The sequence below is a fragment of the Vespula pensylvanica genome, chromosome 6, assembly GCF_014466175.1.
Source record: "Vespula pensylvanica isolate Volc-1 chromosome 6, ASM1446617v1, whole genome shotgun sequence".
Lineage (NCBI taxonomy): Eukaryota > Metazoa > Arthropoda > Insecta > Hymenoptera > Vespidae > Vespula > Vespula pensylvanica.
The window spans coordinates 5791795-5815866 of NC_057690.1; the positions used below are offsets into that span (position 1 = coordinate 5791795).

General features: G+C 39.0%; 1 long non-coding RNA gene across 5 annotated transcripts in view; it reads left to right on the forward strand.

The window, feature by feature from the left end:
• The window catches only part of LOC122630287, a 187781-nt gene that overhangs the window by 13177 nt on the left and 150532 nt on the right, over nucleotides 1–24072 (forward strand). For all 5 annotated transcript variants that reach the window (XR_006327454.1, XR_006327453.1, XR_006327450.1 and 2 more), the window contains 2 exons: nucleotides 3863–3981; nucleotides 12460–12578. This is a non-coding gene — a long non-coding RNA (uncharacterized LOC122630287). The remainder of the gene's footprint in view (nucleotides 1–3862; nucleotides 3982–12459; nucleotides 12579–24072) is intronic.

The window sequence follows — 24072 nt, forward strand, 5'->3', positions numbered from 1 at the left end:
CGTCATTGTATAAAGGCGATTGTAGGTGGTGATAGGGAGAGAGAGAGAGAGAGAGAGAAAGAGAGAGAATGAGATGCACGTCGAGGACGAACTACTCAGGATGGTAAGCAACGTCGAGGGATCCGTCTGGTTATGATGCAGGAAATAGATAATCGAACGCTTAATTACTTCCCAGCCAAGTAGCGAAATGAAGGATCCAGAGTCCCCCACTACATACGCATTTATTGACGTTGCTCGCTTCGAACTAGCTTTCATTTAAACAGCGTTAATTAATAGTATGTCGTGGGATCATAATTAACATCTTTTGGACAAGAAAAGAACAAATACCAGTTCACTTTCCTCTCACGGCAAAAAAGAACATTGCTGGGAATCATTGGATCCAGTTTAAGCTTCTTCATTCTGGGATCCTTGCATTTTAACGATAATTTGACAGTAACAAGGCTGAGCTTAATTACATCGCGTTCGATATCGCGAGCCGATCGTGTGTCTAGACTAAAACGAGTTATTCGGCGCTTAAATCGAATAATCCTGCGAATAAAATGAATTTGGGCATGAGTTCGATAAAACACACTGGCAGTGAATTTACGACGAATTTAATGATCGTCCTTCGAGCTCCTTCGTCGTGTGTAATCATCGAGGAGATGGGACTTCGTTCACAAGGCGAAGAGTAGAAGGGAAAAAAAGAACGAATCAGTTGGATAGAAGGGTTGAACTTTTTTTTTCATCGAGCAATAATGTTTTCCATTATTTTGTTGTTGCAGTTAATTTTAGATATAATAACTTTCACACTTTCTCCTTACTAATTTCTATCTCTTTGTATTAAAAAATCAAATGAATACATCCTTGTATAACTAACTCCCCTATAATTAAAACTAAAGATGTGAATTTGCTCTTGAATTCAACGATCGACTGGCGTTGGTCAGCCAACAATTATTGGAGGCTCGTGCACATCAATCACACATATGTTTAACAAGCAAATTTTTTGTTTATCTCTTTTGATTCGACTCATCGAACGGGCTATTGATACTTTTATGAAACTGGATCTTATATGAAATGGAAAGAAGCAATTGTATTCGAAGCAATGTGCTATGCACTGATATTTAAAAAGGTAAGGCAGGTGCAGACCGAGTTCGGCACGTGTGTTCGTTTACGTATATATGTGCTTTCATGCGCGCGCCTCGATGCGGAGGGCCAAGAAGGCGTGAGTTTGCGACCGGTGGGAATGACTAAGGTACTGAATACAGGGTAACTGAGATAATTATTTCCGTGGTCGGTCGGCCAGCCCATTTAACCTATAAAATTTGCATATACGGCTCTTAGGCAGCTCGTGGCTCCCGAAGTCTTCAGACCCTCTCTCTCTCTCTTTCTCTCTCTAGAGTTTACGCTCACGCTCGCTCGTTCGCTTTGCGTTTTAATAAAAAGTCTTTGCGCCTGGCGTGTTAGCGAACATTTCAGAAAAATTTATTCTTCTCGTCGTCGTCGTCGTCGTCGCGCGGTTGGACTTTATTCGCCGTCGCACGAAATGCCTTCACCGAAAGAAACCTACGATTCATTTCTTTAATTTGCACAGACCAGTCGACTACGCGAACAGCTGCGCACCTCGAAGGTTCGTCGTTTAACTTACTCGAACGTTTCATAATGAGATCTATCGGGATAAAGATTAAAACAGGAAGAATAGAGAAATAGAATAAGTTAAAAGTATTTGGATACACTATTTATTAAAGAATTTCAATATGTAATAGTGAAATTTATAATGCAAAGCTGCTTTTATTAAAGAGAATGATAATAGGGCAGGAATAATTTAAAGTCGACAAATCTATAAGATTACTTTATGATAAATAACTATATATAGTTGATACCTATACTAAGATAGTTTACTTCAGAATTTCACTTATTCTTTATTCAAAGAATATAATATTGGATATCCAAATATTCTACTTTTCTATTTCTGATTTACATTATTTCCTTGCACGTTCGTATTCGATGATTTTGCGACCGCGATAATATAAACTCGCAACGCCAGCGGTGAATCTCAAATTCGTGATCCGTCTTTTCGTATGATAGGTACGTATGTATGTAGATAAGTACATACGTATCGCCAGAAGGCAGAAGTGCCTCGCGTTCGAAACGTTCTTGAGAAAACGTATAGCGGTTTTTCCAGCGCCTATATTGAAATTCCTTCTGATTGAATTTCGATTACACTCCGGTCACCGACGGTGTCGGTAGCGGCTGCAAATAGAATATGACGTACGAATGTAGGTAATCGGAATTTCAGAATTTCCAGAGATATATGCGTATTTTCCTGAGATCGAACGTTTCGCAAAGTTTATGCGTTCAAAACACAAAACTTCTTTGCGAGAACTCGTTCGTTCTTTCCTCTTATCATTTTTTTTTCCTTTAGCTTATTAATTTTGTTTATCTCATGGGAATAATATGACGTTCAAAATTAATGTTCAATTTCCATAGATGAGATATTAAACAAAGCATATACATACTATATTAGCGTGCATTATATACTAGTATTAACGTGACTGCATTAACATTACAATTATTATAATCAATTACGAATGTATTATTATATCTTATTATTATACGTCGAAATTATTATTTTTTAGTATAATTAAGCTAGATTATAATGTCTCGTATGTACGTTTATTTGACGCCGTACACAGGATTGATTAATATTCTAATATAAACGAATTCTATTATCATTGACAATTTTACTTGTAAGTTTATGTATATGCTGTGTTATATCGAGTGTTATATCAGGAGAAGGTCATGTAAATAAAACAAAACAGGATTGCTCTCTGTTTATTGTCTCATTCAAGCGTAGTATTCCACAGGGATAACAACTCTCCAGATCGTGTCTGAATGTATCGACATTCTTTCAAATGTTTCATGATAATTACAAGTAAGTTTATTTTTTAATGGTACTTGTTTCAATAATCTATATTTTATTGATCGTAATCGGTCGTATTTCGTTTTATATTTATATTCAACGCAGTCCTTTTATCAAAAATATATTGGGAGTTATTTAAGAGAGAACTATCTCTATTTATGCTTTAAATTGATTATTTATTAAAGTTTTGGGAGTTACGAAAATAAAATTTTCAATAAGTTATTATTCAATCCGAAGTTTTTTCTTAAAAAATCGGAGCTTGGAGATTTGTACTAAAAACCATTACTTTCCGAGATAAAACTGAAGAGGTGGTAACCGTATTCATACATCACACATAACATATACATATATACGATGCGTATATACTTGCATATGCGCATCAAACATACATGTGTACATGTATGTACTTATATTTACATATTTAAACATATTCTGAATTAATAATGCTTTTGAATCGTAATTAGATTATAATTTATCATATTCAACGTATCTATGAAAATTAGCATATTGGTAATCACCTTGTATTTTCTATTGAGAAACTTTAAGTAAATTCCAACAAATCAAACTATGTATTAATGCGAATTGCGTAATATCAGGTGTGTTAGTTCTTGGCATTTCTCAGAACATTGCAAAACGTAAACAAATCAAGGCGTACGTTCGACTTCTGTCTAAAGGAAAAATAAACAGAGGTGTAAGGTATAATAGAATAAAAACTGTATTGTAGATTTATACGTTATATTATATCGTGAGATGAAGAATGATCCGAAGGTCGCACAAACAAAACAGAACAGTCACGTGCTTGACCCTGAGCCGAAATCGATGTTAGCTATCGTCCTATACAAATGTAATACTTGAAAGTGTAAGCAGTTCTCCTGAACGTGTCGAACCTGAACGTTCTTATCCTGAATATTTGATATTCTTTATAAATTTACGAAACGATCTTTTTCTCTTTTTATACATAAGAACTTCCGCATGGTGAGATCTGGAAATCGGTATTGCCTACGACGTTTATACATTTTCCATGATACAACGTAGCCACTGTCTGAGCTAATGGCCGACATTCGATACATTAGAAAATTTTGGTATGTATAACACATCTTTCATTTAATTTAAAGTATCGTAAAAGATATTAAAAACAATATAGTAGATTTAAATCGAATTACATAGTAAAATCCTTTAAAAATGATAAGTTTGCGTTATTATACTACAGCAATTATATTATTCAGGTAAAGTCAAATTATTACGTCGTAACTTTACATCGTTAATTTTAACGTCGTAAACTTTTATTTCTCGTAATGTTATGCGGCGAAGAAGAAGATAAACCACAAGTGTATTTTAAATATCACTTCACAACTCATTAGCTTTTTGCAATTGTATATCTTGGGTATTTCGCGTCCCCTGTATTTAGAGAAAAAGGTATTAGACCTTGGATACGCGAAAATAGATTTATATCTTTGAAAAGACGACGCCAAAGGTTCCAGCATAAATAATAAATCCAGTTCTTAATAATAATGCGATAATGCGTTTTTAATATTTCGAGTTGGTTCGTTCTAATAGAAAATTTTAAGTTTATTTCAGCGATTATCCTCGCTGTAAATAATTCACAGGAGCACATGCGACCGAGGAAGGATTCCAAAGAAATATCTCATGAATGTATGCTAGCTGTAATCAGTTTACCGATTATTAAATGGATTCCCTCTTCCCTCTTAAATGCGCAATCCTTTTTAAGGGAAGCGGGACTTGAGGTTTTGGTAGAAGGAGGATAGTCGTCGCGCGTGTTTTCGATTTCGAATCCAACGACACGCGAAGCTTACCAACAGGAATTTGAATCGTAAGCCCTTTGACTCCGTAAGTCTCTCCCCCCTCGCTTCTATCTTATGTCGAGCATTTCGTAAAGTTGTTTCGCGCGAGCAATCATTAGGAGTTTCCCGTCTAAACTTGGCATTCAGCGTCGTCGAAGCATCGTTGAAGGTAGCGAAAGGGAAGTTAGGCTTACGAGCTTGCGAGACTTCCGCGTTGTTCGAAACGCCTCTCTTCCTCTTTCCTCACCCTCAGTCCTCACCACTCAACCATCACTATCACCCTTAACCCTCCGTAGTTCTCGTCTTTCCTCTTCTCGTCACGTAATTTCACCATTGTTCTTGGCGCATTCGTGAGGCCTGGCGATACTCTTTTTGGAGCAGCAATTAATATGCCCTTAATTCCGTATCCGTTCAGCGCGTAATATCCCTCCTCGGATGATCCAGGAACGAAGACGAAGTGGAATTAAACTTCGCGGATAGGATTTGGTGCTTTCGTGATCCCGACATAAATGAACGTCGATGTAAACTCTCGAAAGAGCGCCCGAAAAGGAAGGAACGAAGGAAGGAAGAAAGGAAAGGGTAGATGAATCGCGGGAGGTCTCCTCTTTCTTTTTCTCTCCCCTTCTAATCTCATCTAATCAATACCAAAGTCTCGCGCTTACTCAATGTCACCGTCAGGGGCTACGAAGCTGGAGCGACTCTCTCGGCAACGATTCTCTCTCTCTCTCTCTCTCTCTCTCTTCATCTGTCTTTCTCTCTGTATCCCTCTCTCTTCCTCTCTCTTTCATGAACAAGCGAGCGAGCAGGTTCTTCCGTTTCCCGCAGCGCAAATTCGTTAAAGTTCCTCGCACAACGTCGTCGCAGTTCTCGTCTTCTTCATCGTCGCATCTCAGAGCTTCCATCGCTTGCTTCTCTTCGATTCGTGGATTACTTGCTACCACGAGTACGTCGTTCTTCGAATACTTCGCGATGTCACCTCGTTGCCGTAGGCCAACTCTCTTAAGTTTCCGCTCTTTCTCTTTCTTCCTCTCTCTCTCTCTTTCTCTCTTTTTCTTTTTCTTTCTTTTTCTCTTTCTCTCTCTCCCTCTTTCATTTCGTCATCCTTCGTCTCGAACCTAATCTAAATCTATCCTTCGATAGGTCGCTTCTATAGATCGAGAACGAAGGGTTTCTTCGCCCCTGGCGACTATTTTCAACCCTCTAGTTCAGTGGTTCTCAAAATGTAATTCCTCAACCCTTCAAGAGTAGACACCTTTCGATTTCAAGATCATAAATCCTTTTAAGAGAATGAAATTCGACAGAATTTACTATCACACCTTCGATACGATCTTTGTAAAACGAGGAACGGACGTGGAAAGGTTAAACGTTTAATTCGTGAATTCATATTTAAAGAGAAACGTAAGTTAGTATCTCGCAGAGCTCGAGCATTTCCTTTTGCCTTCTTCTCGAGGGAATAATAACGGAAGTACGCTGATCGCCATTATAAACGTATATATATTTTTCCTGAAACCATGCTTTCGAGCAAACCGTCTGAATACTACGTTGGTATGTAGGTAGGTAGAAATATGTACAACAATTTTTAGGTCGCAGTCGACACCGGAAACAGGAAACTTCGCCTCGCGAGTTCGTTCCCTCGACTTCGCGCACGTTCGTGGGTGCACGTCCATGAGATAAAAGGTAAAAGAAAAAGATAGAGATAGAGATACAGATAGAAAGAGAGAGAGAGAGAGAGAGAGAGAGAGGAAAGGAGAAGGAAAGGGAGAAAGAGAAACAGCTTTTTCGGCCGGAAATTGTATGCCAATCTCGGAAAAAGACAATTACACGTGTAGTCGGAACAAAACGGTATCTTTGCGCGTCGTTCCGATCGATATTCTATCATATCGGTTAAGCTACCACTTTTCAATCAGTTTTCCATTTGCATCGGCAGTGCTTTTACACAACAGCGTAGATTACCTTTCCAGGTGACCAATTCATCGGTCGATGAGAAAAGTTCGTGATTTTCACGAGCGTAAAACGAGGAGACTTTTCCTTTCGCTAAAAAAAAAAAAAAAAAAGAAATAAAAATGGAAGGATTTTATTCGACTCAATCGTTTTGTACGAACTAATTTGTATCCGATCGGCTGTGAAAGGTGAATCGCATAGTCGCTATAAATTTAGTTGTCTACTTGGTAAGTTTGCGCTATAGACAAAATCGTTACTCGGTTAAAAATAAAACGATGAATAGAACGGAGTTTTATAAGTTTCGAATTTTATTGGATAAACGGTGATACTATTACGGTTATTCGAATCGCTCGAAATTTCTTCGATTTCTCCGACGTGGGAGAGTTGTATTATAGAAAGCAATTAAATTCGTGAGCGGGGGGAAAAAGTTCTCGTTTTGGGTAACACACGGTACGGGCCGCATTACATTAACGACGTTTCTTTCTGTTTAGCCTGCTGGTTTCGGGTAGCGGTCTCTACTGTAGTCAGAAGAGAAGGAAACGTGGAGGGGCCGATCGTTTCCAATCAGACGTGGGCTATTAAAGGCCAATCGTTTCCCATTACGAGCAACCCTCCGTACTACGCCGAGAGCGTAGTAATGCAGTTTCGTTGCCACGCGGTATACCTTTCGATTTTTTAATCGGTGCTTGCTTATTGCCGAATACTTCAACGTAACATCTTTCTGAACGTTTAAGGATGATGAAATCGTTGATTAAGTGAACACGAACGTGACGTATAGCGATTCGGAAACGTAGTTTTTGACGTTAAGAAAATTCAGAAACGTTGCCAAAGAAATTATACGTTCTTTGGGATAAGCGGGATAAAATATCACGATTCCTTCTACACGCGTGTTTGTTTTTATTTTCACTTAAATCTTTTATTACTTTTAGCTTTGAATTCATATAAAACTTATGAAAATTTCCTTTTATTCGTCGTCCCGCTTCGCTATCGAACTTTTTTTTTCTAAATCTCGATCGATAAAATACGAACGGAATTCGTTACAGGTATAGGAACGCATATAATTTGACAAAGAAGTATTGGCTGTCGATTTTGGTCGCAGCCGGTGAAATTTATTAAACGGATTGCGATTCAATGACGTTCGACGATAGGATTCCACGAGAGAAACGTGAGAAACTCTTCGGTGTCTGTGTAACTGCGGCGGAGCGACCGCTTTGGTGCATTATGCAACCGAGAGTGAGGAAGAAAGAGAGGGAGAGAGAAAGAGAGAGAGAGAGAGAGAGAGAGATCCCTTGAAAGTTTTATCGAGCGCGCGCGATCTTCGAAGCTGCACCGTGGAAATGTATGCAACGTGTGCACTGTATTCGGGAAGTGGAATAACCGTCTCGCGCTATATGTTTCTCTACGATTCTTCGAGACTTTTTAATGGCCGCATTACTCTCGTAACGCTACCAAATGCCATCAAAATTTTTTTTTACAAAGAAATAACATTTATAATTCTCTTTTTCAACACGTTAGACTTTCGGTTGATAAGTACCAACTTCTTCTTCCCTTTTCGAACGAGCACCTCGTAGTTTTTTACGTTAAGAAAATGTATTCTCCACTAGACTTAGATTTACATTCTCGGAGAAGATCGCATCCGGAAGTAACTTCCTGCTAGAAACGGTTAATACCGGAACCGGTTGGTATTCCTCTCGTGAATTTCTGAGTTCCGGTCCAGCAGCTTGTACAACGACTCTATTTTCCAGTATCAAGCGGAAGTATTAAGAATTTTCAACAAATATTAATTTGATGCTTAGTCGAGTTTAGTCCGGCGCGGTCCAATTACGTAGCTGGATGTAATTAAATACGAGCTAATTGAGGAACCTGCGGAAGGTATTATTGAAGTTTGGAAGTACGGTGCGAAGCAACGAGGGAATTGCGTTTGTTTACGAGGCTTTCGTCGTTTCAGCTCTGAAAATATGCGACATGGGAGGGTGTAGAAGTGGGGTTGCTGTCGTCGAAAGGGTGACCCAATGGACAATGACGACAACATTGCTGGAAAACGTTCTGCCTGACACACATGCGCGTTACTCGCTTGTTCGATGTTACCGAAAGGGATCCGTTCCGCTTCATGCATATGCTAATCATATTCAGAGATATGTGCTGCCTTCTAGGATAGAGATGAACATCGGCCAGTTCGACCTTGCCATTCCGGACCCTTCTTTTTTTCCTCTCTTTTTTTCCTCTTTGCAGCCGTCAATAGTACGCGATATACGTTATCGATTTGTTAGACATCTACTCGTGTCTTTTAATAGAATATACGAAATGTTAAAATCCAGAACACGTTGAATATTTACAAAAAAAAAAAAGACTTCTCAAATCTCGATTAGGAATGCTTTTTTATTGTTACGATACTTATTGTTAGCTATCGAATTGATTAGAATTTACGGGTAAATCTTGAACTTGATCTATTCCCTAGGCACTCGATATAGTTCAATAACTAAATATCTTCTTCTTGGGAGCTAGTAAGTACTTCCAAGTATATCTATCTGCCCATTATCCGTTCATCTAATCCGGTATCTACCGATCTGCCGTTCAATCTATCCACCTATCCGCCTATTTAGCCGATCGACTATCTATCGATCTCCTCTATCTTCTTCCTTCGCCGATGTCATCGTACCTCTCGCGAGACACTTTGTCTATCCACTCTGCGACCTTTCGACCATCACGTTGCCTATCTACTTCGCTAGGCCTGCCAATTACCGTTGTATCGACGCATTCTTCGTTCGAGCGCAAACGACTCTGACTTTCTAAAAGAGAAAGAACGAAAGAGTGAGAGAGAAAAAGAGAGTAGGAGGGAGGGAGAGGAAGAACTCGTCCTTTCACGATACGTCCACAACTCGCGGCTCGTTAGAAGTGGGTTTCTCGTGGATCGATATCCGTTAGATCTTCGCCAGATCTCCGTTAGATTTTCCTTACCCTTTTATAATGTTTTCTGCTCCGTTGGGATTCCTACTCGTGGAACTTTATGTTCTGTACACTAGTAAAGCCTCTATGTGTACGAGAAATTCTCGTGGAATTCGCTTTTACCCATTGGTATTCTTAAAACGGCAACTCTTCGTCCATGAATCCACTTTCCTTTCGTTGTTCATTTCATCCCAAGACGTAGGTATGTAGGTATTCTTAGGTATTTTTATATCCGATTGACTTCATTACGTTCCTTCGATTTTCTAATTTTTATTGAATGATACTTTATCGTACTCCGTTCGTCCGTTCGTTTCGTTTCGTTTCGTTTCGTTCGTTCGTTCATTCGTCTCTCGCAGTCGAAGTTCTCCTTTAAGGGCATCCTTCCGAAGTAAAAATAAAATTAGCTTATCTCTACTTCCAAAAGATTGAGCGACAGTGTAATTACTTTACCGAATATGCGGTATGTACCCTCGAGCACGACCGAGTACGGATTCGGAGACATGGGTAGCTCGTTGCAAGTTATATTAAAATATTACGTCGACGTTCGAAAGAGAAAGAGAGCAAACGAAAGCGAGATAGCAACCGGCGAATCGCGCTGCCGAAATTACCGGTGAATAACTTCGCGATAAATTATGATACTTGGGTCGTGTATTAACACGATTTATCGAGATAACCCTCCTTACTTCTCACCGATATTATTTTCCTCGTTTTCTATCTTTTACATATATTTTCGACGTGCCGCAAACTAGTTACTAACTAGATTTGTATCTATATATATGATCTAATTAATCGCAAACACAAAATTGGGCGCTTTTATGCGACAGCTGAAAGAATTAATGTGGCTTAATACTTTTAAAACGTTTCCGGCAGATACGCAAAACTAACGTGAAAAGTATTCCTGTATCTTCGTTCGCGATTTCGCTTGTGAGCTCGTTCGTGATTTGTAAAGTATTTTTATTATTTCGACCATGATACGAGAGGATCGATGATACTTTATTAGTCGTACACGCTCCATAAAGCATTCTTGTTTTAATCATGGAGCAATTACTGAAACGCGACAGAACCGCATATAACTTTGGACGATAAAAAATTCTTGTGTAATTAAAATACTCTTCCGCCGTAGAGTGTTCGTCCATTTTAATTATTCGAATTCTAAACGGATCAAAAGTAATTTTGAAAAATCGTAATGAAATAAAGTAATGCAATTAGTTTCACCTTTTGAGTTATCTTAGAATCGTTATAATCATATAGATCACATTTTTGCAGAATTTTCAAACAAAAATATTATTATAGTATTCAAAAAAAAAAAAAAAATAAAACGAAGTTAGGCGAGTATTTTTCTCGCGTTTGAATGTTCACACTCGTCTTCACACTTACTACATAAATAAATAATTAATGGATTTCTTTGACCTGAAACCTGCACGTAAAAAAGGAAAGATCGAAAGATACAACATAGAAATAATAGGAAAAGAAAAGTTTCCATGAATACTTTCATCCGTCGACTGCAATCCGAGCCGAAATCTCAACGAAAAGTTGTTGAAACGCGGGGAATCGGCATCGCGGCTTTGCCTAACCGTCAAACCGGTCTCATTTCTCGTCAGATCGATTTCTCGAGAGACAGACGCGTCCCTTCGATGTGAAGGCTACTCGGTAGCAAAAGCAGGATCGCTTTCTCGCTCGTTCGCTCTTCTTGTTGTCATTTTTGCAATGGTCAATAGCTCATTTGAATGCGCCGTGGTTCCGTGCACCGCCATGGCGGACGTTAACGATTCTTTTGTTTTACGTATACGCGGGGCCGTGGACTTGGCTCAAAGTCAGTCACAGCAGTTGAGAGGTAGAGGGACTTGATTTAAAGCCAGGCCGATATCTCGAGGGATCGCACTGCGCTTAACGAGCGCCGCACCACGTGTGTGCGCAACGTGCACTCACGCGCACAAATGCGATCGAGTAAAAGAGAAAGAAAGAGAGAATGTATGCGTGAGTCAGAATGTGCTATAAGACTACTCGAAAGATTGCCTACGCTCTCTCTCTCTCTTTCTTTTTCTATCAGTCATCCTCTTCTTAGCTTCATTATTACTTTTTTCTTTTTTCTTATCATAGCCAATTTAATATTTTTTAATCCTTTATAACGCCGTTTGTAATTTCGAAGTCACACGCACTTATGTAAATATTTTTTTGTTTTTTCGTCGTAAAATTAATCGTTAGTTCATATTCATGTTATAATATGGTTCCTATAATATTAGAAATTATATATGTTATAAATTAATTTGCACAATTTTTCAGACATGAAAAAAATTAAGTTTTGAAGGATTAATATTTAGTATTTTTTACACGATGCGGAATTCTGATATTCAAAATCAATCTTCTACATTCAGTGATATATAATTTATCTATTAGCTGACTCGAGAATTGCTTAGAGGTGCAGCAAGTATTTGGGGTCTCTCGGAGACCCTTCTTGCTAACTATTGTCTCTGAAGTTTGGTCGGAAGGTCGAGGAAATGAAATTCCCTAATTAGTGGAAGCAGCGAACTCTCGCGCGTACCGCATCGAAGATCGTTGTCTAGATCTTCTAGCATGTAGATACAATTTATAAATTTTTCTGAATTTCAACTACGATTGTACGAATAAATGATTTTTCTCTTTGTCATTACGACTAAAGAAAGTAAGAAAGATCATTTAAAAGGAAGGCCGTATATTTAACAGAGCGAAAGCAAATGAAGGCCCTTTTCACAAAAGTTACGTGTTTTCGGCTTTTAACATTCGCGAAGGGAGAAAAGAGATAGCTATATATATACGCGTTCACGAACAGCTCAATGACAATTTTACGATCGTACGTAGCACTTAAAGATCATACTTTTGCACGGATTTCAGGTACAAGCCGACGGAGAACGGAACCAACTAACAATGCCTGGTCATACATCGAAATCGCGAAGGACACGGTTCTCCTGCATACAAACGAAAGAGGAGGACATTCGGGTTTTCTTAATCAGGTATCGAACTCTTCTCCGTCTTTTTTACGATCTCTGTGAAAAATACCGCTCGGTTATAAATCCCCAGTGCGTAACCAACAACGGTTGCGCTCCTTTACGGAGGGAAATAACTTCCTTTGAATTCTTTTCGATTTACTTGCTTATAGTCGCGTTCGAAGGCAAACTTCGAAAGCGAATCGAAACACTTTAATCGCACGTGAAGTTTCGTCGGGACACGGTTCTCTTTTTTTTTTCTTTTTCATTCTTATTTTTTCCGAACAAACAATTTTTTATTACTACAGTATCACACCTCTTCCCTTCCCTTTGAACGATCAAATATTGCATTGGTTTTTCAAGATCAGAAGGAATCATATTTGCTAAGTAAAGGGAGAAAGCGAATTGTGTGGAAGGTTAAGCGATGTTCCTGGCACGAAACGAAATTAGATATCGTCGGAGTAGTATCCGGAGCCGTTAACTGCATAGTCTATACGAGATCCGCGAAACGGGTGAATCCAAGAATCGGAGTTAACGAGCGGATATTGCGTCGGTTGGCAATCAAGAAATTAGTTTCGTTTCGATGCCTATGCTACTCGTCCGGGATCTATTTTGAAACGTGACACGTTTGATTCGTCAAGATGAGTGAATAATTCGTCGAGCGTTAACATCTATCGGATAGATGTTAATTCGATTATCGAGGTGGAACGATAAGAGATAGAGATAGAGATAGAGAGAGAAAGGAGAGGTGGAGAGATGAAGAGAGCACGAGATAGGGTAGGGTGGGTGAGAGGGAGGAAGAGAAAGAAGAAAGACATCGATCGTTCGTAATTTTATTATTTCGACACGGAAAACGACGAATCGGGACGAACGAAGCGTGTGTCTTGGAGGCACGTAAAATCGTTTGCTTTAGAAATTCCGTTCGCGCTTTTAACGCTCCGAGGAACATTACGATAGAATCGTATCGTTCGTTGTATTCGAGTCGGCTTATCGAGCGTCGTTATCAATGATTCGTAACCTCGCCGTCGTGATAAATCTTTCTCGCTTTGCCGACTGAAATCGGCTTTACACTTTAATCTTCGCTTCTATCGGTTCTATCGCGCGCGCGCGCGAGAGAAAGAGAGAGAGAGAGAGAGAAAGGAGAGAGGATATGGTGTAACGGAAACGGGATTCGATATTGCGCTCTCTTAAAGAGACGCCTGTGCTTGGGGATACGCCGACGATAGAGCGCTTAGTTTACATTGGCTTTTCGGTTTTATCTACCGTGCGACTTTATCCCATTCAATTGTAGGTTATCGGGATACATTTGGACTCCTGACGGTTTAGAAATAAGCGGGATTAGCGTCGAGCACGTCTTTCTCCGTAACGTGGTCATTAGGATCGTTTTTTATTAAACGTCGAACGAGATCGGCTATGTTATTATGATATCATATTAGCCGTATACCTATACATACGTATCTGACAAGGTAAAGTCGCTACAGCTGTTACAACATCGTTATAGATAATGCGGGAATGCTTATCTTAACATTCTAATCTTGCCTTTCCAATTACTTTCTGATAGGTTTTCTTTGGAAATTGAACTAATCTTTCATTCTTTGTTATAACAATGAAGATAATAATGATTATAATAACTTTACGATTATTTCCATGAAAACGTAATATTGAAAGACTTTTATACTATTTCGAACGAAGGCATAACTATACATCGAACGGAAGGGAGGATTAACGGTAAAAGCAGTAGAAAGAGGGAAACGACCGTCGTAGCCGTTCCATCTCGATTTCTACTTCCCATACATATATTATACGGTCGGTCGTCGTCCGGTCTCGTAAGCCGATACGAACCCATACCGTTTGCATGGCAAATAAACACATTGCAACGGCTGACAAAGCTGCTCGTGTATGCAGCCACCTTCTAAACGCATTACGTTTCCTCTTTTGCGCCATTTCGAACGCGTTGACTGAGAACGACAAAACTTCTTCTCGTTGTTGGGAGTGTCGTACGCGTTGCTTTCGTTAGGCGACGAATACATTCTCCATTGCAATGTAACGCCGAGAAAGAACTTGTCCTCTTTCGTCGTTGGGTGTCAGCTACAGGGAACGATATTATCGCAAGAGAGGAGGCCACACAGGGATTTCGAATAATAAACGAACCGCGAAAATATGTTTATCCCGGTTGGCGACTCCCTTGCGATTCAAACTTTTCCTCGACTTTTCTGTTCTTTTCTTTCTCTCTCTCTTTTTTTTTCTTCTTTTTCTTCTTCTTTCCCTTTCTTCTTTTTGTTTCCTCTTTTTTATTGTTTATTCGGCGCGAACTTGCTGGTTGCGAAGAAAGCGACGAAGAAAAAGAAAAAGAAAAAGGAGTAGGAGAATACGGAAGGAAACCCTCGATGAGAGCAAGTAGTTCGTTTACTCATGGGGATACACCAACGACGACAAGCTCGTCGAAGCGCGTGAACCCCTGCTTGCCTTGTATAAACATCGAAATTAGTTGCTGATGGTGGTGGTGTGGTGACAAGAAAGACCCCCCCTGTTAAAGAAGAAATTGTGACCGTTCATGGCGCAAAGGGTAGGTCGAGTTTTCGCGAGGCTTACCAGGCTTAGCTAACGTAAGTGTTTTTCTTTCTCTTTTTCGATACTAGGATAACGGAGGGTTCCCACGATCCTCTTGAAATCAGCATTCTCGTGCTCGATAGCTAATACAATTTTACCCTCGGGTGTCGGTACGAAAAATTATGGTCTTCTTGCCAATTCTACGCGTTTCTTTTCGAGTATTTTGATATCGAGTTCTGTCTTCTATCAAACGGAGGGAAAAAGAAAGGAGTGAGGGATGACTATGCTCGAATTTAGTTTCAACTTTCTCTTTCTCTTCCCACCTTTCTCTCTTTTTTCTTTTCATGCAACGTCACGGGTTGAATCTTTTAAAGAAAGGGCTTACTTAAAGCGATCTTCGAAGCGATAGGAGTTTCACGAAAGTAAAGTCAATCGATTTTAGCTTTGATTGCTTAAGCGGGTTAAGCTTTCATTATTTAGATATTTCTTATCGAATATCTCGTGGGCGAAAAAATACTTCTATTTTTTTAGGGCGTTGAATGTATAGCAATCGCAATAACGTTTTCGTTCCTTTTATACCAGACTTTAACAGAGCAAATATTTCCTAATTTCCTACGATATGAATCACGTATAATATTTTCCTAAAAAACAAATAAATTTTTTCGGTAATGCAAATACGACCGAATTACAAGCTCGTTTAATCCGTCTTCGCAAGAGCAGAACCCTACAATTTAATTCCAATCTTTTCAACTTATCAAAGATATCTTAAAAAAAAATCTTTTCGCATAATTAGAGGCAAATTGATTAGAGTTGTGTAAGTTGAACGTATCCGCATTTGGGAGTCGTTAGTAATGTCGGATACTTCGTTCTTTGGAAAGAGAGAAAGAGAATCAGGATACACGGGAAGTGAGGAAGGAAGAAGGGAGGGAAAGAGAGAGAGAGAGAGAGAGAGGGCAGAGATCGCTCATTTTGGAAAAGCCTTAATGCAATCTAGGCTCGGATCAGCGCAGGGCTCGTGCAGGCGAGCGAACGTTGTCGCAACTCGTCCTCTTCCGTCCACTCGCCCGGTTGCAGAACGTTTGACAGAAGCCGATGCATTCCGCACGACATCGCGACTGTCTTACTGCGTCTCGTCTCCCCTTATTTATTGCTACGTGATCCGGTTCGGAGTGCGAGAGAGAGAGAGAGAGAGAGAGAGAGAGAGAGAGAGAGAGAGAATGGGATCGATGGCAAGAAGAAGAAGAAACTGGACGCGCACGGACCCCTGACATTTGGCATGTGCGTATTCAAATCCGTCCGGACGACTCCCCTAACTCACCGACAGCATGCTCTTGACCAAGGGAGGAGGAAAGGCTTGCTCGCTTGCTCCTCCGACGACGTTGATTGAATTAAAAATAATCGTCCTCGTCGGCGAGATCGCTCAGTCTCTTCTACCCTCCCTTCTTGGATCATCCGATAGTCGTGATTATGCGTTGCTCCGCGAGCTTAATTAGAAGAAGGAGAAGAAGAAGACGAAGAAAGTCGAGCGAAGCCCCGGGGGAATTGCCGTCTTCGAAGATGAGAAAATTCCGATACACGTTCTCTCTCTTTCTCTCTCTCTCTCTCTCTCTCTCTCTCTCTCTCTCTCTTTCTCTTTCGATCGTTCGAGTTTTAAGCGATCGAGAAGAAGAAGACGAAGAAGAAATCGCTTCGCATATTTCTTTTTCATTTTTTTACCAGTTTCCTCCTCTTAACGTACTTACTTTCCGTACTTGCTATCCATACTACTCTCTGCGTTACTTCTTTTCTCGAAATCAAAGTTCTACCACGTCTACGCAGACGGCGAGAGATCAGAGTGATCCGACGAGGCATGGATTACGGCAGAGCCGTATCGTTGCGATTACTTTTAAACGAAGTACGACAAGTTTTACGATCGCGCTGGTACTCCTCGTAATTACAAAAGAGAGAGCTATAGTTTTATCTTTTCCTCTCTCTTTCTCTCTTCCTCTCTCCCTCCCTTCCTCCCTCTCTTTCTGTTTCTTTCCTTCCTCCTTCATGCGGTATAAAACCACGAAGCGTGATAAATTCTCGTTCCTCTCCTCTTAAACATTCGAGACGCGAGGGTTGGCGAAACTCGTTTCGCGTGGTTATATTCTCGAAAGCGGAATGCCGCGCTCGAGGGTGAAAAGAGAGAAAGAGAGAGAGAGAGAGAGAGAGAGAGAGAGAGACAGAGAGATGGAAAGAGGAGAGCAGAAGCACAAGGGAGGAATTGCTCGGGGGCTTGATGTCGGCCAATAGTTCATATGCCGAGTGTCGCGCCGGTTTACGTGACCGAGCTGACAATGGTCGACTGTCTTCCTCTGTACTCGAAAGCTCGAAAATTCGAAGGCGCGTGCATTTATTTCGCGGCCCACCTACGAGATTGCACCCTTCGTGCGCGACGAGCTACCGTTCCTTTGCCAATCTCTTTCTCCCGACCTTTCCGACTCGATCTCGCGTCGAAAAATTGTCCCATCTCTCTCTCTCTCTCTCTCTCTCTCTCTCTCTCTCTCTCTCTCTCTCTCTCTCTCTCTCTCTCTCTCGCTCTCGCTCTCGCTCTCGCTCTCGCTCTCGCTCTCGCTCTCTCTTTTTCTTATGTTTAATTCAGTTTTCGTTTATTTGCCATAACTTAACTGGGAAACGAATTTATTTATTTATTAGACATCTCGTATTAATAAACTTAATAATTGATTATTATCGATTTTCTCTTTCTCTTTTTATTTATTTAATATTACGCGCTATTATTTTTTAAATTGTTTTTTCTCTTTTTTATTTCGATATTGTGATTAGATATCTCAATCTCGCGTACATTGTCATTTGGTATTCCGCTTAGGATAATAGTATTCGTGTTATATAATTCATGATTTGTAAAATTAATTATCCAGGACTATGGATTCGGCCTTCGAAAACGTGCGACAAGCAAATGCTTGCATGTCTGATGTGCAGATGCGTGTCAATCGTTGCTTTTTGAATATCCTGCATTTATAATGCGATCGTAATGATACGTTTCCGTCTGTATTTGTGTCGAGATCATAATGTATAATTGTTTCTAATATGTAGATAATGCAGGAGTATGATTATGTTTACTGTTGATTGATCGATTAAGCTTTCGACAAAGCACATGTTACTTTCTATTCATGGCATAATGTATTATAGTTGCTGATTACACGCGCGAATATTCTTTTTAACATTGAATACGTTATCGAATTATGTGCATGAATCGTCAATAACGATCAATTATATTTCGTAGTAATTTCTCTTTCTTACTTCTTGATATTTCAATTATCAATTAATACAGCAAAAAAAAAAGAGATTTCTCTCACGATTTTCATTGAATGAAAATAAGCAGAGTAACATTTCTACAAACGGTAATTTCATTCGAGAAACTTGATATTTCGTAAGCGATCACATCCGTACTCAAAAGTTAGCTTACCTGGAGCGTAGTAATACGCATTGTATGGCCATGTTTGTTTCTCTATTTTGCGAAACATATTTGCGGTTAAGAGACTTTGACGCGACATATCGTTCATTCATTGAAGTTTATCTCCCGACACCACATTGGGATTCGATTAATTAGTCTATCTAATCATGTTCCTCCGTAACTCAGCGACTGACAGACGCACCGAACCATAACTCAGACTACCAATCGTGAATTTCAACGAAACTTAATTTCTAAACGACGCTTGTTACAGAAATTGAACATACGTTTCGTTTCACCCGTTGTATGTTCCCCTCAGGATTCAAGGGAAGCGTGTTCCATCGTTTAGGAAATACAGTTTATAATTTATGACGGTGACTCGAAGTTTGTCCGACCACGTATGATACGAGTATGGAAAACTCCATGCAAAAGATAGGAAGTACTAGATAGACTCATTGGTACTCGTTGAATTTCTTCTTCTCTACGAAGAGAAATTATAAATGATCATTTTCGTAAGAAGCTCGATTTCATTTTTATTAAGAAAAGAAAGAAATTCTTTTACTGTTACATTTTGTACAAATATGCAAGTGGATTCGTTACATTTCAAGCGCATACAGTGCACCGTAGATATTGTAACGAGAAAAGTTTATCGCGACGACATTCTGTAACTCTTTGACGATTTAAATTGGAAAAAGTTTTATTCGAAAAATATCAAAGTTCGTGGAAAAATAGATCGAAACTTGAAAAAACTACATCGTTTAACCGTTCATCCGTAAATTTATATATAGAGACATTGATAATCGAATTAGGTGTTTCGCATGGTTGATTTAACCGACAAGTCTTTCCGTAGCATCGTTTTAACGTTCGGATTCACGATTCAATTAGAAGTTAAACGCTGCTTGCTCCGTACAAGGTATCCGAGTTATCCACTACGACTCTGCTGACTCTATCTCTCTATCTCGCTCTTTTGCTCACACACACACACACACTTTCTCCGTCTCTACCTTGACCTGTCTTTTTCTCTCTCAGACTAGGTCTTCTTCCTCTCTCTCTCTCTCTCTCTCTCTCTCTCTCTCTCTCTCTCTCTCTCTCTTTCTCTAGACTTCATCCGAGGGTGTCCTCTGTTTCTGCTTGAACATTGGCCGGAGGTCGATCTCATAATCTCGCAGTGTCTGTCTTCCTTCCACCCTAATAAAGTATGCTGCCTGAATAAGCAATGAGGTACGGTGTCACTTGGACTCCTGAAACTAACTCTTTAATAATCATGCGTCATTTTGATCGCTCTTGGCCGTCATCCTTCACCCGATCTCTCTCTTTCTCTTCGAACTTCATAATATTTCATCTCAGTATTCTATCAGCATCTTCGTTAAAGGGATTTAAATCAGGTGTATTCAGCCATGCTTAAAGTTTCTTATCGTAAACGACGTTCTTTCCATATAACGAGCCAACGAATATCTTTCAAAGTTTTAAAGAATTAAAAAATTGTATGAAAATTTTCATTCTTCTAGAGATATTTTGAAGAAACAAAGGTGACTTTCAGTTTTTAAATGGAACAATATACGTACTTGTCAAATTTAAAACCGTAATTTCGTTTCTTTTCTTTTTTTTAGATAATTTCATACTAATGTTGCAAAATTGCTTAAAGTTGGAAACATACAATGAAATAGATAAAGAGTATATATACCTTATATTTAGACATATAATTAAAAAGCTTCGAGTTCGAGTTTACAACAGCGAAGAGAACGAAGTTGTATGTAACAACTTCCCACCTGATAAAGAGCATTCTACTTGGGTCGTCGCACCATAAGGAATGTCGGATTGCGGGCCGAAAGGTTCATTAAAATAAATCTTAATACGTTCCTCGCACGCGTCAAAGGACACTCGCATTTTCTACGCGCTAATCCCGGTTAACCACAAAGTGGCATTAAAGCGCGTAACCCCGTCGCTTGGGAGTGTCCATTGATTTATGAACCGCTTGCGGTGATCTCCTCCGCATTGAATTTAAAAGAGAATAAATTACATGGCATAGCGATGGTGAGGCCCTCGAAGGAAAGTGCTCGAGTCTCGTAGCAATAAATACTTTGTTTTTAAATATTATAATTTAAGAGAGACAAAACATGAGGACTTGTTTCGGACCAGCTTGCCACTGTTGTAAAATAAATTAATATACTTAAAACATGCAATAATTTCTTATTGTAAATATATATATATATATGTTTTATTAATTGCCATAAGCCACTTATAATCCATTAATATATTGAAATAATTTGACAAAGATACTATCAAATGATTCCTATTTTGATAGAACTATCAATAGCTTTTTTGGGACATGTTTTATCCTTTAATGCATATGATTGCGGAAGTATAACATATTCATTTTGAACGATATAAAAGGAACGAAATTTTAGAAATGAATCTGTTGTATTGTGTTGTATTTCTGCAACATTATTTGACAGATATTTTTATTTGATCGAGTTCTAGGATTTTGTGACGTTAATTTAGTTTTTTATTAAACGTTCTTAAAAAAGAAATTATCCACTTTAAATCCAAAAAGGATTTAATACCGGATTTATCTTGTCTACGATATTATTTTCGACTTAATCTTTCATTCATCATTAACGTAGAAATATTTTGAGAATGGAGAACTGTATGTTTATCACGTGGGGCACTCTGAAGTCGAAGCAAATGCATGCACGCGTTTATATCGACGTCGGCGTCGGGATCCAAAGGGAAAAAGCTTTTTGTCGCAGCCAAATTAGAAAGCACCCCCTGGTCAGCGTCTACGTTCGCTTTTATACGTAGATGGATAGATTACGTTACAAAGAGAATGGGGTCGGGTAATTCATCGCGGGAGTCGCGTCATACTCGTCTCCTCTCGTTTTGAAATTATTAAAGAGTCTCGACGAACGAACAATATTGTATCATACCAGCACGGTGCGAAGGTAAATTCAAAAATTTGTTGGAACGAACGAGGGATTACCCAATAAACAAATATTTGCTTTGCTATTATCGGAATTTTAGCAGACAAAAAAATATTAGGTTGATTGATAAATATAAGTGTTGTTATAAATAGTTTATTGAAGTAAAACAGCGTATGTTTTATGGCTGTTGATATTCACAATTCTTTTGTTCTTTTTTCTCTTTTTTCCTGGAGTGCAGTTTATAGAAGCACATGAATAGGAATATGCTTAAAGGAATATGTTCGATTAAATGCATTTATTACATCGTTTTTATTCATCAAAAGCCAGTTCAAAGTATCGTCGAGAATGTAGATAAATGTCGATGAACTTGATTAAACTTGAAAAAATCTTCAGTACGAATGTCTATTGTCCGGTGAGAGCCGACAAGCTTGTAGCGTAGCGCATAGCGACTACACGTATGCATTGACAATTGGGATGAGTGCGTACTTAATTAGGCTTTGTACAAGCACATACGTTCTAACAAGACGAGTTAATCAAAATCGTTTGTGTCATCGCCGCGGAAAGCTTTCAAGCAGCGAGCTCGTACGATGAGTTAACCAACAATGGAGTATCCTTTTTCCTTTCTCTTTTTATTTTATTACTTTTCTTTCCTTTTTAGAGGCAGTACAATATGAGACACGACGAGTTTCTACGACTAGTTCGACTTTGTCCGTTGAAAATCCGATTGAAAATTTCTCGCTCTCAGCGTAATCTACTTTTCTATACTTTCTATGTGCGTGGAATATATTGGTTTGAACATATAAAAGAAACTTAAAATAATTGTAAAAAGTTATTTTCGTCGATATTTTTTTTTATGTATCGACGATAATATTTGAAAGAACCGAATGTTTTTAAACGAAATCGATCGTATTGATCGATCACAATATTGCTGTCGATAGACGAGCGTTCTTTAAACAAAACTATCGCTGCAAAAGTTTTCAATTTTTTTTTTGGATCATGCGGCGTTCTCATATATCGTAGAAACGGTTCGAGTTGTCCACGTTACAAGGGAAATATCATCAAAGGATCGTATGTATGTATATATGCATATATGTATATATTATATATATATATATATATATATATATATATATATATGTCATTGTCAGTTGGAACCAACGTCGACGATGACGTGTGAAAATAGAGGCTAGTGTCCGTCGACAGACGCTCGTTGCAGAGCCACCTGCACGTTTATTTAAAGAAAGAAAAAAGAGCGAAGTTGGAAAGATCGAAGGGTTGGCGCCAGTGAAAGGGAGGAAAAGTGAAATTGAAGCGAAGCGGTGTGATTAAAGTAAGCGTTTGCACAACGTGAAAGGTTATTGAACTAGAACAAGTATTATAATGATAAAACTTTGTATACTAGAATCTTTAATAATATCGTCAGAGAAAATTCCTAACAAGCATTTTTTACTCGAGGAAAATATAATTTGTTGATAGAACTTATATCGTTGCTAAGACATTTTCAATTGGATGCTAATAATTCACTATTTATAGATCAATTTATTTAAATAATATTACCATCACTTTTTTGCAATCTCACATTAGCTTCCAAAAACATATACGTGTACGAATTAGAATTTTTACGAAGGATATATCTACATCGAATTCACGATGCGTATAAAACTGCATTGTCTTCGATGACTTGCCATTTTTTATTTCCGCGCAGAGGAATAATACCTTTCTTTCGATGGCACGCGTCCCTCGTTTTCACGCGAGATCTATTTCTCTTCTCTTTCTTATTCAACGTGCTCGCGTATCCGTGAAATGGTTGATCGTGATTGCGAAAAGATAAACGAAATTGTGGAGAAGTTAAGGAATAAAGTTTAAATTGAGTTTAAATTACGAGGATATTTTTTTACTGAATGTTTTTCATGATTCGTTGATCGAAAGGGGTAAAATATCGGTGATACATAAAACCCGTTTACGACGTTGCTCGTCCATCAATGACACGTGCCTCGTTTTGGTGTCGAGATTCGTAATCGTTCATAGGAAAGAGACAGATAAAAAGAAAAAGAGAGAAAGGGACAGAAAGACGAGAGAGTGAGAAAGAGAAGGAAAGAGAGAGAAAGAGAGAGAGAGAGAGAGAGAGAGAGATAATGGGCTCGAGAAACAATGCGTTATCGATTTCCAACGATGTATCGATATCACTGGGTATTGTTCGTTGCGTGTTGGAGCCTTGTGCGAGTTCTGCGTTTATTCTTTTTTTTTTTTTTTTGAAATGTTACCCTCTATGGCGATCTATACGAAAATATTGCCTTAACGATGGCTTTTTTGCTTTTCTCGGTTGACGGTATGTTTTTACCAGCAGCGAGGAACAAAACAAAGCGTGCTTGGTAACAGGAGAGAAGGATGAAGGGGATGGCAGGTTTGTAGGAGTAGTCATAAAGTAGTCCCGGTGACAAAGTACTCGCGACGAGCATACTCCGATGTGTCAAGGAGAGCCACGACTTTGTCGGCGTAACAATGAAAGATCAAGCCGATTCTCTTCGGCTTCAGAATCGCTGGAGATTTTGACTTTCGTTAGAGAGGAATGAAAAATTTTCAATATTCACGTATATCAATTAGATGTTGTGCA